The 16,419-nt window shown below is 45.8% G+C and overlaps 1 protein-coding gene across 6 annotated transcripts in view; it reads right to left on the reverse strand.

The window, feature by feature from the left end:
* LOC131266314 (potassium voltage-gated channel protein Shal) overlaps positions 1-16,419 on the reverse strand; it is a 95,519-nt gene that overhangs the window by 67,261 nt on the left and 11,839 nt on the right. For all 6 annotated transcript variants that reach the window (XM_058268777.1, XM_058268776.1, XM_058268774.1 and 3 more), the window contains exon 3: positions 15,226-15,268. The gene's annotated coding sequence lies outside the window, so the exon portion shown is untranslated. The remainder of the gene's footprint in view (positions 1-15,225; positions 15,269-16,419) is intronic.

The following is a 16,419-nucleotide window of genomic DNA, read 5'->3' on the forward strand; positions in this document are numbered from 1 at the left end:
AGCAGAACATTTGATGTCGTTTCGGTTGCCGTACAGAAAGTAAGTACTTCTCGCATCCCGGACCGGAAGTGTAGCTCGGAAGAACGAAAGAAAACCCCGTAAACCCATAAATAATATCCAACGTCTGGTGCCTCCGCTGCGCTGCCTAAGAAATGTTCACGCTCATCAAGAGCACCATCCGAGCACGTCTCTTCAGCCGCACACACGGATGAGTTATGTTCCACGGGGTAAAAAGCGCCGGCCGTTTTTCCGTGTACCGCCATGAGTGTTCCGGCGAGCATACATCGTTCGAAGCGTTCCCTCGCGCGCCGGGCGGTCGAAAAGCCGCGCGCAAATAGTGGCCTGGAGTGTGCAACATCCAGCCGTATGTAAGTGCCTCCGAGGCGCTTCGAGTGTCTCTGGAGGGTGGTTGGGGAAATTTGAGAAAGGCCCACGTGCAGGAGAAGGGCTATGGGAGATTATTGCTCAATTAGAAGGCTGGCTTTGGGCAGCGGCTTTATGGGCTTCCGTTCCGGGCGAACTTTCGCTAATAAGTCCGGGAGGTAGTTTTTGGATGGTGCCTGCCGGCCCAAAGCGCACCAACGAGCGCCAGTATTATTTGAGTGTATGTGTGTGTGAGTTTGTGTGACTACTCGTGCGCGATATGGCACGGGATGAGTATTTCGATTTGCTCGAACCGAGAGGCGAAACCCCACCAGCCTGCGGTGTTTTGCTTCCACGGGGATTATTATTTAATTTCGTTGCCGCAAGAGCTATAAACATGCTGGTCATGTCGTGCAGGACGTCGCAGGAACTCTGGCGAACTTCAACTACGTTTTGTTGTGCTTTGGGTTCTGTGTTTAATTACAGCGAGGCCCAACGGTATGTCGTTGCAGTTGGAAAATGCCCAGGAAGGACCTGTGATTTCTGTGCTCTAGAACCAACGTGATACTTTGTTTCCATCGTTGCTCTACTTACTTTTTGGTTGCTTTGCAAATTTTTAGTATTTAATTTAAAATATTGCAACTTCAAATGGAATTTGAAATCGGCTTCGATTAACCGGAATGGTTTTTGATCCGCAGTGTTACGATAGAATTTTCCTCCCGGATAGTTTTTCCAGCACAATTTCTCCTCTTGCCTAGCGGTCCATGAAAAAAGGTCACAAGGGCAAACCCGTACGGAACACTCAACGGAGACGGTTTGTTTTTGTTTGCCTAACCGAAGATGAAAGTACTCCACGGCCACAATCGAGCCACAACCCGAGCGCACCGGAGTGGCACCGTTTCGGATGGTTGACTAATTTGTTCGAGTCACTAATTATTGTCCCTCGCTGGATTTTTCGGGGGTTAGCGTGTAAGATCATCGTGCCGTGAAACGGAAAACCAAATCGGCTCCTGGACGTGGGACTAAAAATTGAAAATGGAACTTTCTCCCAGGCACTTTCCTCTCCCCTACAAAGAGGAGTTTAATTAGCTCGGCCGGTTGGGGTTAAGGTTCAGGTTGAGAAATTATCCGTTCGAGATTAGCTTGCGGGTTTTCCCTCGCCAGAGGGATGGGGATTTAAATGCGTGTTATTTTTCTATTTATGTTTTTTTAAATGGAAGGAAATAAAATCCCACCCAAACACCAAACGAATGGATTGAGTAAACGGGAGCCCTCAACATTTCCCTTTGTATAGGGTTTTTCCAACCCTTTGGCTGGTTGAAAAATGCTCAACATCGCCTTCGCCATCCCGTTTCCGTTGAACATGGGCACATCAACTGTTCTTCTTTGTTTGTTACTTTCCCTGATCCCCACACACACGCACACTTATACCGACCTTACACATACCGAGGCCTAACGATGGTGCCAATTGTTGTAGGAACCGAGTCGGAAAGTGCTTCAAGCTATTTTTCATTCGTAACCCATTGAGAACGTCGCCACCCTCTCCCGTTCCAGACTGCCTGGTCTGGTTTGGTCCAGCCGCCATCCATTCACCCATCGTTTTATCTGGCTGTATGACTACACCCCCCCCCCCCCTCTAACCACCCACCCCTCTTACCGTAAATTTCATTTCGTTTCAACTGTAGAGTAAAGAAATTTTCCCCCGCGCTGTTGATTTAACTTGTTTCGCCGCAGCAGCCAAGTGAAAAACTTAGCCGGAAAACTAACACTACAGCGCCTACAGGGTCTGGGTTTTCCCTCCTGGGCGGCTCTGGACGAAGGGGGGGCAGATGGATTACCGAAGGGATGCATAAGCCGTTTCCCAAACCGTTCCCAACGGGTGACGTGAGACAATACAATTTTAATGAGCTTTCAGCTTTGACGTCGTCCTTTCCGCGGCGAGGACATGTCCTCTTGGCGCGCTTCTCATCAGCCCTCCCCTCCCGAAAACGAGTCGCCCGATGCGCTGCGCCGAAAGGAAGCTGTTTCAGCCGTTTGGGAGTTTTATTACCGCCACACGACGTCGAGCCGACGCCACGCGGACCCGGGTTTTTCACCCGGGTGGAAGGAAAAAAGAAAAAACCAGGGCTTGAAAATTTGGCCTACAGTGAAGTCACCATTTTCGTCAAGCTCTTTCAAACGCTTCTGGTGTTCGTACAGTTTTTTTTTCAACATCATTTCGTTCCGTTATGAAGAAGTATCATCAAGCACGGTCCGTTCGCCCTCAGACGTCGGTGAGTTGCCTTTCGGCACGGTTGTCCACGTTTTGTACGTTGGTCGTGATTTTCTAATTAGGATTATCCTCCCTTTCATTAAAAATTCATCCCCTCTCGGTGTAGGTTTGTATATATGCGTGTGTGTGTGTGTGTGGATGAAAAGCTTCACCATTTGCCGGTCCTCTTAAGTTTATTGCACCGAGGCGACGGGGACTGCACTCAAGGGGGGCTCGCTGATGTGCGTTACACGCAACAGTACGCCCATTTCGGGAGCGACCTTTGAAGTACGTTTTCGAGTCGTTCGTCTGAAAAATGCATCATCACCCCGAAGGGTCCCGTTTCGCGTAAAGGCTCTTGTTAAAGGGGGTTTGGCTGTTGTGTGCGCCTGTCTCGGCAGTCAACGTTTCCGCAAGGGACCAAACAACCCGCCGGCAACAAAAGTACCCACCGAAAACTTTGTGCAATTGACGACTCGGATGCGAACGCACGATGGCATGGGGTGCTTTATTTACCGAAAGCCCTCCGCAGAGGAAGTGGAAAGCACAAGGGGATGGAGTGGGGATTTTAAGGAACAAGGACCGCATGTTCAAGCCAGCACTCTGGTCGAGAAAATTCGTTCAACGCCATGTTAGCAACGAGCAGCCCACTTTAAACACGAACGACTAGCTTTATTGTGTTGTTCAAGGCGAATGTCTTTCCATGAACGGCCCGCCGTAGTGCAGAGGGAACTATCTTCCGCTCGTATCGTAAATAAACTCAATGGAAACTTTCTTCATCCGCAGCGAGTACTTCCGACGCTCTCGTGTTCCTTTCCTCCGCTGGAAAGGCGTCTATTTTTATGCTCTTCCCCAAACGCCAACGTTGGTCCCGGGCAAAGAATACAATAGCGACTATCTCAGATGTCCTTCTTCAGCATGGCAGGGAAACCATCGTTAGGGCGCCACTAGCCTAGCCTTTCCTTGAGAGGAACTATCGTAAAGCATCCCCTCTTCGCAGCGCCGTGTTGGAGTTCTTGAACACAATTGAAGAATCTCCATCCCCATCCCCGAACCACCGCCGTCGCTTTTCCTAGCCCACCGATTTCGACTAGTCGTCGTTCTTTTCGGAGGCGCCCGGGTTAAAGCCACCTTCTGCATGGCACCCGGGGTGGCGAAAGCCGGAGCCGGAGAGAAATGATTGTTATTATTATTTCAACACCTTTCGCACGGATAATGACGTTTCGGAGCCGCGGCATTGAAGCGTGCAACTTTTATGGGATTTTCGGTCGCCGGAAAGGATGCAAAATTTTTCCCAACACACACACACACACACACACTAAAGAGAGACTGGCAAAACTCCCCTGGAAACCGATTTCGATATACAGCTGTGCAGAAGACAGTCATGATCGTTTTGATATTGGATGTGAGTGTGTGTGTGTGTGTGAGTGATTTCAGTAGAGTGAATTTACCGATTCGCTCGATTGGCTTGGATTACATCTCATCGATTTTTAAGGACTGTTAAAGCACCCCAAAATATCATTGCATCATTCTTTCTTGGTTGAAATGGCTTTATTTTCGGTAAAAAAGAATATCGATAGAATTTACTGGCGTTCAAAAGTGTGTCGTCCTTAATGGAGAAATTTGTCGTTTTAGATAGAGGTTTTTTTTTTAATGTTTACTAACACTTTTTCATGTATATTGTTTGTTAAAAGGTGTATTTATAAGTGAAAATCATATGATTATTAAAATTTGTTTTTAAAAACCATCGTGCTGTTCTTTTTGTTTCAAAATGTTTTAGTTATTGTTTTGAATACATAGGTAAGAATAAACGTCATTTGATGTTTTTCGTCATTTGATTGAAGAGCTTTGACAAGGTTTGTCAGATGATATAATTACAGTGACATCATTTTTTCTAACTAAAGCACTTGATATTCCAACAATACCAGACGATTTTATAGTTCAAGCATGTTTATCATAGCGTTTTGTCAGTAGAAATTATAATCGTAGCTGTTGATATTATAAAGTTGGTATGGCAGGTCGAACGATGTTCGTAACTAGGGAGTGTATATCTCACTAATGACAACCCAAGATAGTTCAACATACCTGGTGGAGCAACCTGAAGTGAACCGCTTTGATTTCATTAGAAAACGAAAGGAAATTTTAAACAAAGAATCGTAATTTCTTTTCATGTTTACATCAAACCATTTTTAGTAAATTTTGAGAGGGACTATGTTTGCTCCAATGAAAGCGTGGATCAAACTTGGGCTGTCATGATTGAGATATACGTTTACACTTGCTTGTAACTCCGCTCAAACAAATTTATAATATTCACTGCTACGGTTATTGTTTCTACGATGAACGCTATGATAAACATGATCGCGTTATAAAATCAACTGGTACTGTTACAATATTAAGTGCTGCAATTAGAAAAAAAATGCAACTGTTATGTCATCTGAAAAACTCTGTATTGATAGTCTTACTAGGAGTTTTAAAATCTCTTTTGAGTTTCCAGGTTTAGACAGGTTTAAGCAATGAATGTTAAGAAAAATAATTTCCAAATACCAACTTCAATCTTTTCAGTGGCCTACAGGCTAAACATCAGAAGGCCCAACCGTGTAGATATGCTTTTTTTATGTGCCTCTCAACTTTTCCCAAAACTTATTTTAGGTTAAAGGGATGCAGGTTTTTCTTTCTAAACAACCATTTTTATTCACCCTTGATGTTTGCCAACATTTTTCAAAGGGTCTAACTGGATTTATCTTTTCCTCGATGGGCTCATTACATCACAAGCTGTCAACGAAGATATTATGGAGAAGCGTGTTTCTTAGCTCAACGCGAACAATACAAAAAAAAAGATAATTGAAGGAGAAGACCTGCTCTATAATAGATCGTCGTTATTGTGTGGAGGGTTGAGATTATCTCGAAATGAGAAAGTGGATACTTATTTTTTGCCTGCATTTCAAAGCGAAGCACAAAAAGTGTGGTGAAACTCAACCGTGAAAAACAATCCCCACTCGGCACATCGGCTGATGAGGGTCATTAGGTGATTCAAATAAAACGACCACTGCGAGATGCCCCCCCCCCCCCCTTCTCTCCGGGAACAACTTTGCTATCCTTTCGCCGTGCTGCAACACACTATGCACGCGCGTCCGGTAAAAGTACAATCAAGAAAGAAAATAATTTAAGAAATCCTGCCCCGGAATGGGCCGGATGAAAAGATACCGGTTCGGCTGCGGCTGCGATGGGAGCGATAGCGCTACCATCACCAAGAAGCAGTTAATGCCACGCAAAAGGGAAGTTACAAAATTAATTAGAAAAGTTTTATCCAGCTTTCCTTCTACTCGAGGGCCGCCAAGAGCGACCTGCTTGGGTGGATGCTGGATTTCTGTACCGGTTTTTTTTTATTTTTAATTTTTCCTTCTCGCACACCGCTGGAGAGTGAATCAAAAGAAGCACTGAACGAACTCTGGATTCTGCCAACAGCGACGTCATCTCTTGGTGCGGTTCCTGCACGTTGGAAAATCTTCAGCCTTGGTTCTTACGCCCAGCATCGGTCAGTGCCGGAGGGCATTTTCGGTAGCATTACCGGGTGCGGGTAGTTGGCCACCGTCAGCTGAACACATACCTTTCGAGAAGACTCGTGGGAAGGAAAAAGAAATGAGTACATTAAATAAACAAGGTCGAGCGGGTGTAATGGTTGCTTCAGCGAGTATGCATATTTTGGCGAATGGCTTCTGGTACTGTGTTTCGTTTGCTTCCCGTACCACACTCCGACACCCTTTCGAGCCATCGCCGAACGCGGCAACACCTACACCCTGTACCGGTTCGGTGCGAAAAGGTTGGCCAGCAAGCTGTAAATAAAACGGGGCTAAGTTGAGCAAACGTTTCGCACTGGCCGTTGTTTACAAAGTTCAGTCCGAACATTTTCAAGGTAATTAACATATTTTTGCATTCCGGGGGGAAAAAAAACCCCGAGTGTCTGGCATAAAGTGCGCCAGTGCTCCGAGTGGTAACAGTTACGGAAAAACTTCGGAAAAACACCAGCCACACCAGGTAACAAATTAAAATTCGGCTCTTGTAGTGCATTCACAAAGTTTCCACTATAAAAGCATGTGGTTGGAAGGGTTTTACTTGTAATTGCTAGGAATTTAGTGTTTGTTTTCAACCACTCAATAAATCTCAAGGAACAAATTTGATTATTGTTTGCTCAAAACGGCATCGAGTTGTAAAACCGCCAACCATTTGCCAAGCAGCAAATATCAAACACTCTGCACGATATGGTTTCACCCTGAGGCAGAAAATATGTCGAAACCCAATTTGCACTGCCACTAATGTCATATTTTTCTTGACCTTCACCACCACCACCTGCAGCAACCCCGGGAAGCCTTATACCATCTGCTGGGGCGGGTGGAAAACTCTTTCGCTGTGTGAAGAACTTCCTTCCAGCCACTAAATGCTGCTCTCGCTGCTTGTTCTAATCTAATTAAACATTCCGTCACGCCGGCTGACGCCAGGGAGGCGGGTGCTGGATGAGGGAACGGGGAGGAAAAAAACGCAAACCTTCCCACCCGTGGTGACGAAAATGGCAAAACCGGTCCCGGGCATCCGGAACGGGGCTTTTTGCTACCAAGCGGTTGTCTAACATCGCACCACTTGGCAACCATGGGAAAGTGGATCAAAAGTCACTGGCAACTGGTGGGCGCGAAGCGGGGGTGCGATGGGGGAGGGGTGGAATTTCCGTTCGGTGCTCCGTCTCACTCACTCTCCAACGCAGAAGCGATTCGTCGGCACACTGAGTTTCCCACCCGCATCCGCAAGAGCAGCTGGTGCCGACGAGCAGCCGATGAAATCATGAAACACCAGGCGCCTCCATTGCCATATTTTATTAAAGCCTAGCGCAAACCCGCACTCCGCCAAAAACCGCCAGCCGACGCCAGCCGTCGGGATGGTTGCTACGATAAAACGCCATGATCGATGCCACGAGGGTTTTGCTTGCGTTTGATTCGGAACAAATGAAATTTCTCTTCGCGCAAAACCGCGAGCGTTCCCGTAACCCGGAAGCAGATGGACGAGCGTAGCAAATCGAATGCGTGCAGTTGGAGTGAGCCTCCGCCACATCAAACAGAAGGTAGAAGCAACAACCTCCTGCTTAAAATAATGGGCCTCATACATCACTCATTGCCCCGTTGCTGGCCCACCGCCGGGGTTTACCTCCCGGGTTGCACAGGGAGGATTCGTTCGAAATGGAAAACCCATACCCGGCTCGTTTCGCATTTCGAGCCGCACTCTCCCAGACATCTTGCCAAATAAAATGAAGAACAAATACTCAAATCTAAAATATGCTTCCATGTTCTCATGCTGTGCGCTCGAGCATCAAAGCACGGTTCAAGATGGAGCGCATGCGTTACACCATTTGGAAATGGTTGTGTTTCGTGATTTTTCGTGTCGTTCGTGCCTTTTTTTCTTTTCCTTCTTTTTGGCGGCTGACTGCCTTCGTCGGCCCGCCCCCCATTCCTCCGACACCCTGAAAAGGAGTCGTGCTGGTGCTAGTGTGTTGGTGTATGATATTGGCTGGACTGGAACATACCCCACACTCACACAGAGACCGGACTTCCGCGACGACCCGTACCCGAAATTTACCATATCGAACGAAGCGCGCCACGAGCTTCGGGAGCAAGGGGTTTTGTTCCTTTTCCATGTAGCTGCTCTTTCATGTCGTTATTTATTATGGCGCCACATTGTAGTGGCACTATTTTCGGCTGGAACAATTGTGATTTCATTCGCCATTCGCCGGCGCGAATTGCCGGTGAAAGTGAAAGGTTTGGACGGGGACGGGGAAATATGTGTTTCTGCCATGCAACAATGTGGAGAAACGAATAACCCTCAGGAGTTATTGGCCCTTTAGCATTTTGACTACGAATATTGCTCTGTGTAGAATCACTTCTGAATGTTGTGTAGAAACTAGTGTGGTGCCTTATGAATCTGTTGACGAGATTCATTCATATGAATCTGTCACCTAAGATTCATTCGGAAGGATTCATGAATCTTTTGGGATTCGAACCTTCAAACGTTAATGAATCTTGATGGATCGTTGACGAATCTCCATGATTCTTCCATTGGCGTGGCCCATGCAACCAAAAGTAGAAAAAGTTGGTCCCTGATCCCAGTTTTTGCTCGTAAGTTTTCATCAGTTCATACATCTTTGGGATTCATGAATCTCTCATGAAAAGATTCATGATTCATGAATCCGATTTTGAATTACACAACTCTAGTAGAACTTAAACAACGTTCCTAAAATATGAACAAGCACTCTACATTGAAAAATAGCGCTTCGTACTTTGAAAACTAGTAAAGATTCCATTTCACAACCGATGTGAGAATGTTTTCAACATGATTTCATCCAAGCCAAAGCTATTTTTCTTTTGTTTTTTAACCAACTCCAGCTTCTCCAATTATTTATAAGTCATCAGCACATCTGTTCCGATTAATGTCCCTGTTTTCCCTCCTTACGCAATTCCTTTTACCGTGATGAAAATTGATATTCATTCATCGTACAAAACTTCTCCGGCTCCGGCGACCCGGTTTCACCAGGATGTCGAACCGAAGCATCCCCGTCCATCGATTTTCATTTCCACCGGGATCCGTTGCGTGCCGGGGACTTTGGTTCGATTTTTCCTTCCTTCAGCGTCGTTCGCCACGTGGCATACTTGAGCGTGGCTCGGCACGCCACGCATCGTGATGGAAGTGGGGAATGGAAGAGAGCAAGAGGAAGGGTGTTTGGTTGAAGATTTCCTCTGACGCCTAGCGCAAAAGGGCATTAGAGTGACGCCACTCGTTTGTTGCGCTCTAGTGTGCTCCTTGTGTTGTATTTTAATTGAATGGAGGAAAATCAATAACGACAGCCACGTCGCCCCCGTTCCCGCTCCCTCAACCATTTTTCCCCGAGGCTTCCCTGGGACGTCAGTGGCAGCGACGTAGGAGGAGATACTTCAGCGCACACAATGGAGTTCGACTCTGGTGGTGCTTTCAGGACTTTGTCCTCCAGCACCACTTGACACATGTTCTTTCAAATATTCCTCCAGTGTGGCGGGCAATATGGGAGCTGGCTGGTCCTGGAGCTTTCCAGATTTTTTTTTTGTTTCCCCACCCTTTTGCCTTTCCCCGAAGACTTGACTTCCTCGGCCGGTGGTTGGATTGCGCGCTCTGTTTATTCATCTCTCGAAGTAGGGGTTGCTAGGCTGGTCAATTGATCCTTCAGCGTCGCCGACACAGCCGAACGAGGATCAAGAGGCGATGGCGTGCGTGCATTTCAGCCCGGAGTCTTGAACGGAAATTCCGATGCCAACAAATGCTGCCGTTTGCAACTAACGAGCAACGGCACTTCAAATGACTTCTTCACCCCTTGCAGCGTATTTTGACCCCCACCCTCCCCGATGCTAGGCATCAAAGTAATGCACTCACACACACCGACAGCGTGGATAGGCAATAGGAGCGCTGCCGGAACAAAAGGGAAAGTCAACGCGGTCGAGTACGAAGCTCGGTAGCGCCGGGTCAACTAATTGAAGGATCTTCTCGCTTTACGACGCCCGATAGTCGAGAGACTTCGACGGTTGGGGTGAGGGGAAAGCATCTCACCAAGCAGCCGGAGGGGTGGAAAAGCGGGGTGTAAATTTATCACCAGCCTCGGAAGAAATTGGAAACGGAACGACATTACCGACGCTTCGCCGAGCGAGCTATAAATAGACCCTGGAGCTCCGGAGGGAAAAAGGAGAAAGTGAGTGTGCGATGGAGTGAGTGAAGGATATTACCATCTCTTGGAAGTAAAGTATCCTAGCCTTCGCACAGTGAAAGCGCTTCCCTGGCAGGAAGAGGGGCAGGAAGAGCAATACACTGCCGCCATTGCCATTTCCCCGATAAGGCCTCGAAATATTTCGACATCGTGCGAGCTTTCCCCGGAAGACGGGAACCAATTGTTGCCATTTCGGAAAACGGAAGCCATCGTTTGCAGCTGGCAAGAGCGGGGGGAGGGGGGCAGGAAGGAAGGAGAATGTGCCCCGGCAGCAGCAGCAGTGCCTAAATTACAAACATACCGAAAAGTGTCGGGCAAGTATTTGCTGGAGCTATTTGGCCGCAAAAAACGGTCCGATCGTTGCTATTCTCACCTCATGGCTTCGCTTCGAGGAAACTGGGGAAATTGATATATTCTGATACCAAAACCGGTGGGGGTGGACCGGGTGGAAGCGGAACTAGCTTTTGTCGTTAATGCACGCAAAATTATGGCTCTCTAAATTTGTTCGACGCGGCACACTGTGCGAAATTTCCCATAAAAGAGGTCCCGGTGTCACCGATAAAGACCCGTCCCTCATCAACGTCGCAGCCATTTTATTGTATATTTATTTGCTATCCTTTGAAGGTAGCGTTAAATTAATTTGTTTCGTACATTTTGGAGGGTCGAGTTTTATATAATTTATTTTAAATCGGTTGGATTTAGGTTACCAGAACAAAGTTTACCGCGTTCAGAATAAATTTTGAATAAAATGTAACCTAATCACTTCCTACCGCATGGCATTCCCAAGTCACGCTTCAGTAATTACATTTAATAGCTCTATCAATCGTATCTGCGTGTCTAGATACTATTTCTTGAACGATTTACTTACACTATCAAGCGCCGTTAAGGACAAGCACAGCGTCAGTATTTCCCATCAGTGGACGAGCTGTATTGTTTGATGGTTCATGAGGTTGAGACACAAAACGACAAACCGAAAAAGTATGTTTGTGTAAGTTAATTGTCTCATTTGGTTTACATTTTCATCACCTTTTGCTCAGGCTTCCATCGGTCAACATCTTTTGCCGATGCCCTGACTGACAAGGCTTCACTTTGAACACCATTTTTCCACAACCCCAACCTAGTCCAGACTGACAAGCTACCGCTTGTTAAATTCCTGAACATAAAAACGAATAAATTATGGAAAAACACCACCCGCTCGCCCCGATGCGGAAACAAAGGCCAACGGTTAACGCCTGGTTTTTCCTGACTTTTCCGGCATTATACATTTTACATTCCAGCATGCTTCAACAACGGGCATTTGTTGGCTTTCCACCCATTTTGGCTCTCCGACCCGCCCGGAGGGGCCGACGCCAATTCTCGCTCTCTTTTTATTTCCCATTCCCTCAAGCCAAACAACAGATCGTGAAATTAAGAAGCTAATGTAATTATTTCAATTTATGAATTGTTCTGCTCGGGAAAACAGTCATCGCGTGGGATTGCAAGGGGATCTGGAGTCGATGCCGGTCGGGGGGTAAGGTAAGCCATCGCTCTGGCATCAAGGATTTTGCTTGCTCCCGAGTTTTGCTTTCATTTTTGATGGTACAGAATGATGTGCCAGTCGGCTCAGTCAACAAGTAGTTGAAATATTTCTTTGATTGAGTTATTATTTGAAAACAGCCGGGGGTCAGGTTTTCCGGGAAAGAATGTTCATAATCTCATTTGCTTTTGGCGGGTGTTTCTTTTTCGGGTTGATATATTCTTACTTCCTTTCCAACATTCATTAACTTAGGGGTTGTTTTTAAAGTGGCTTCTGGCAAGAGTATAAGAAACGAACTAGGTGAAAATTACAAAACCATGTGAACTGTCTCTTTGTAAATCAGGGCTTTGGGTCTTTTACCCACACCTTCAACACGCCATGTCATAGGCGATAAGTGGACTTTTACTATCGAAAATTAAATAAAACTAAATCTTCCACAAAACACCACAACTACAAGCATCCAATCACCTTTCGCATTCGCTCGCAAGAAAAGAAAACAGAATAAAGCAGTGCCTCAGGGTAAGGGACCGCGGGACCACCGGCTGTTTTTATTGCAGGGCTACTATTATTATTCATGCTTCGATTATATATTCAGGGTTATTGACAGATCCTTATCGATAGCAATTTGTTATACCGCGCACAACTTTCTTGTCGGTACGCGCCGGGTGTTGTGCTTCCTCGAGCGCCTCGCGGAAAGCCAGAGGAGGGGTTTGCGGGGTGCGAAAGCAATATAACTTTTTTTTTCGTCGTCTTCTTCACTTTCCTTTGCCACCTTGCTGTCAAGGTTTTCCTGCACGCCCTAAGCACGCACCCCATCGAAAAATGGGAAAGGGAAATCGATGGGAAACGAATGAGTTCCGAATGAGCTGTTACTTGGAATATCTTAACAGTGCTATGGGGGGGTTGTGTAAAAGAGTTTCTTGGTTTTTTCCTTTACTTTTCAGTCGTGCCGGTCAGCGGTCAACAATCTCATAGTCCTCGGCGACAAGGAGGAAAGCCTTGCAAGGGCCACAATTAATCGATACGTGTTTTTCCGGGTTTATAAATATTCAGGGAGGCTCGAATGCAAATGCAACTATTTTATTCCGCCGTATTTTCATAACTAATCACTTCAATTGCCACTGGGAAGTGTTGAAACGAGCAAACAAATGTTCTGTCAAACAATCGATTCATCGTGCGTTTGCAGTTAAAGCAATGTCATTTTATTCGAAAATTGTAGAACTTTTAGAACACACTTTCACTGCGAAGTTTTGCTCACAATTTGAGTCCACAAGAAGCCAGTTTTAATGAGCTTTTCCACCCTGCTTGCGTAAGTTATGCCGGGGTGGGAATTCCAACGTCCCACTTACAGCATTGAGTTTCCCATCCAGTACACAAATCTCACCGTCGAAAACAAAGCGGTAAAAACGAGCCGAGTATCGGACGGAGAGCACACTCCAGGACATTTCAGGACGACACAGAAAAGTATCGCACACCACCAAGCTCTACTGGAGGGCACAAAAAAGTTACCCATGTGAACGGCAACAGCTTGGCAGGTAAAACTTCTCGCACCCTCTGCTACTCTCCGCCCCAAACCGTACCAGATGTTGGATTGGACATGGACCTGCTTCCCATGCACGCAGGAGCCTCGTCCGTACATTGGAAAACGCATGGCAAAAGCCGTGCGCATATATCTTACAAGACAGAGGAAAAGAAATATATGTACCGTAAGATTGTCATGTGGAAAAACTCATTACGGAAACGCGCCCCCGTGCGCGGCAAAAGGGATGAAAGTTTCATTTTTCACGCCCTCCCCGCCGTTTCACGGCCATTGTTTTCTTTTCCCCCTCAACGCAGAACGAAAGAGGGAGGGAGATAGAATTCCTATTGGAAAGGGGTTTGGAATGCTTCACGACCGGGCGCGCCATAGTCGGTGATGAATTTTTGCACCACTGAGAAAACAGAGCAAAGACACAAAGGCGCGCAAAGTGAATTTGTATGCAAAAGCAGGAAAAACAGTCAAAGGCAGCGGAAACCCGTTCGCGGTGGTGAAGTTTTTGTGTGAAAATGTTATTAAAAATTCTGCCGTTGTCATCTATAATGCAGACACATACGGCTTCGCAGCTGATATAAATTTCCCGCTCCACCACGCTTGTGTTTGTGTACCGTGTCACTTGTTCTATACATTTTTCTAGTGTTCCTCATCAAGGTGGTCGGACTGAGGGACAGTGGGGAAGGGTAACGTGCCGTGGCAATTAGAAGACACACTCCAGACTGACAGATGAATATAATAAAGCACATCGGGAGCGAAGAAAAAGGAGAAAATAGTAAAATCGAGTAGAAAACAACATGCCTTTCCGGAGCACAAAAGTGATCTGTCCTGTGGCCTTGCTCTGGCGGCTTCTTGGGAGTTCGTCCATCCACGGAAACGGGTCTCGTTTTGCTCAACGCGACCATTTTTTTTCTCACTTTGTAGGTTTTCCTAACCCATTGTTCCGTACGTTCCCGTCGTTCTGTGGCCTTTTGTCCCCGCAGCGTGATTGTCTCTCTGTGATGTTTGTCTCACTGTGTTTTTTTTCCCTCGGCGCCGCCAGTGCAAGCCAAGGCCCGCCATCTTGATACTGATACCACGCGGAAGGCACGTTTGTGCAGTCGAAAGAGGGAGAAATAAATAAGTGTCGCTTTTCATAATTTCTTGTGCGCGCGTGTTTGGCGCGTGATGATGCACCCTGACGAGCTCCGGTGGTGCATTGCGGTGCAGTGAGTTGCATCAGCCAGACGGCAAACACATACACACTCCCATGGAAAACACTCTTTCCACTCTACTTAATCGTGCTTCTCGGGCTTTTGTTCCATCTCGGGTATGAAATCAAGAAAAACTCGATGATCCGGTTGCAGGAAACAACTGAAGCTCAGGATGAGCATAAACTCATCTCGGTTTTTATTTGGTCCTTCAACATCACCATCGCTTATATCAGCGTAGTGGAACAATGTCCGCATTTGGTAAGTTGTTGATACCGATGTCAGGATGAGGAAGACAACTTATTTCAGAAAATAAAATTAAACTTCTTCGTTCACTTGAATCACTACACTTGTGCCTTTCTTTCATTTTCTTGTAACCTTCCTTGCATTTTTGTATTCATCTGTACTAATCAGTTTTATTCTCCTCTTTATGAGAGCACCCTTTGGTTTGCATCCACCATTATTTCATTTGCGAAAGACGGAAGCATCTTTTCCTTTATAGTTATCTTTTATGAGAATGGATTTTTAAAATGTATTTAACTCAAGCAAAAAACCGAGCTGTTTCAACCGTATCCAACATTTTCAACTATCAAAAACACTTACCATTGGCGTGTATTTAAAGCAGTTCAAAACGATAGTTTAGTTGCTGGAAAAATGGAGAAAATGGAAGATTAAAATTGTTGCTAGTGTAACATTGTATAAACAGTAAGAAAAATGGATCAAATCATGATAGGATAAGTAAGTTTAGTTGTAAATTTTATCGTTTTTATCATCAATATGCAAAAGGGGCTAACAAAAAACCTACAGTTTACCTGATATCCCGTCCTCTTGCGGTTTGTCTTACACCGTGCACGAAAAACAAACCTCTGATTCATGTACAAACTGTAATAATCCATCAGTCAGCGGATCGGTGGTTTGTCGATTTATATCCAACAATTTTCCTGCCCAACTATTGTCAACCCCCGCACCGCACCGATCGTACAAAAACTTCGGTGATTCAGTGAAACACTCACCCATCCGCCCCCCTCTTTTCCCGTTTTGTGATAATTCCAACGGGTTTCCACTGATGGCCTGACAATGGTGGGGTCGGAGGAAGCCACACACACACACACACACACGACAAAAAAAAACAAATAAAATCGATGCCATCGCTAACCGCCCGATAATGGAATTGGAGAGCTGAAACTCCGGGCGCAAACTTGGGCGTTTGCGGAAGTTCGCCCCTTTCGAAAAGGATAATCCTCGAAAATCAATTTCCGTCCGGGGGTAGTTTCATTCGAGCCACCTTTATTTTTTTTTTTTTTTGCTTTTCCAACTGTCTAGTTCCAGTCTTTTTTGCCTTGCCTTTGGTTCCTTTCCCACTGTCACAACAGCGCCATCACGTAACGAAATATAAAAAAGCTCCAATCGGATTGGAAAAGGTAACAAATGGCTTTATGCTGTACGGCGCCCCCCTTGATCCGGTGCGAAGCCCATGTTTCGTGCCATTCGTTCACGTTTGATTTGGTGCTTCGCAGACTTTTTTGCTTCACACGGTACCAACAGGGAATCGTATATTTTAAGAACCAACGCTTGGAATGGTGAATGGAGAATAATTTGATATCACGTTTTGTAAAATAGAGCACGAAAACATAAACTTGTTCTGGTGGTGACATTTGGAGACCGATGGAAATCTAATTGAAATACCTGGATGTTCGGCCCTGGGGAAAAAGAATATATTTTACTAGGAATTCCATCAACTAGTCTATTCTCTGTTTGAAACAGATCATGCATACAAAAGTTTAAAAACGCCGATTA

The sequence above is a fragment of the Anopheles coustani genome, chromosome 2, assembly GCF_943734705.1.
Source record: "Anopheles coustani chromosome 2, idAnoCousDA_361_x.2, whole genome shotgun sequence".
Classification (NCBI taxonomy): domain Eukaryota; kingdom Metazoa; phylum Arthropoda; class Insecta; order Diptera; family Culicidae; genus Anopheles; species Anopheles coustani.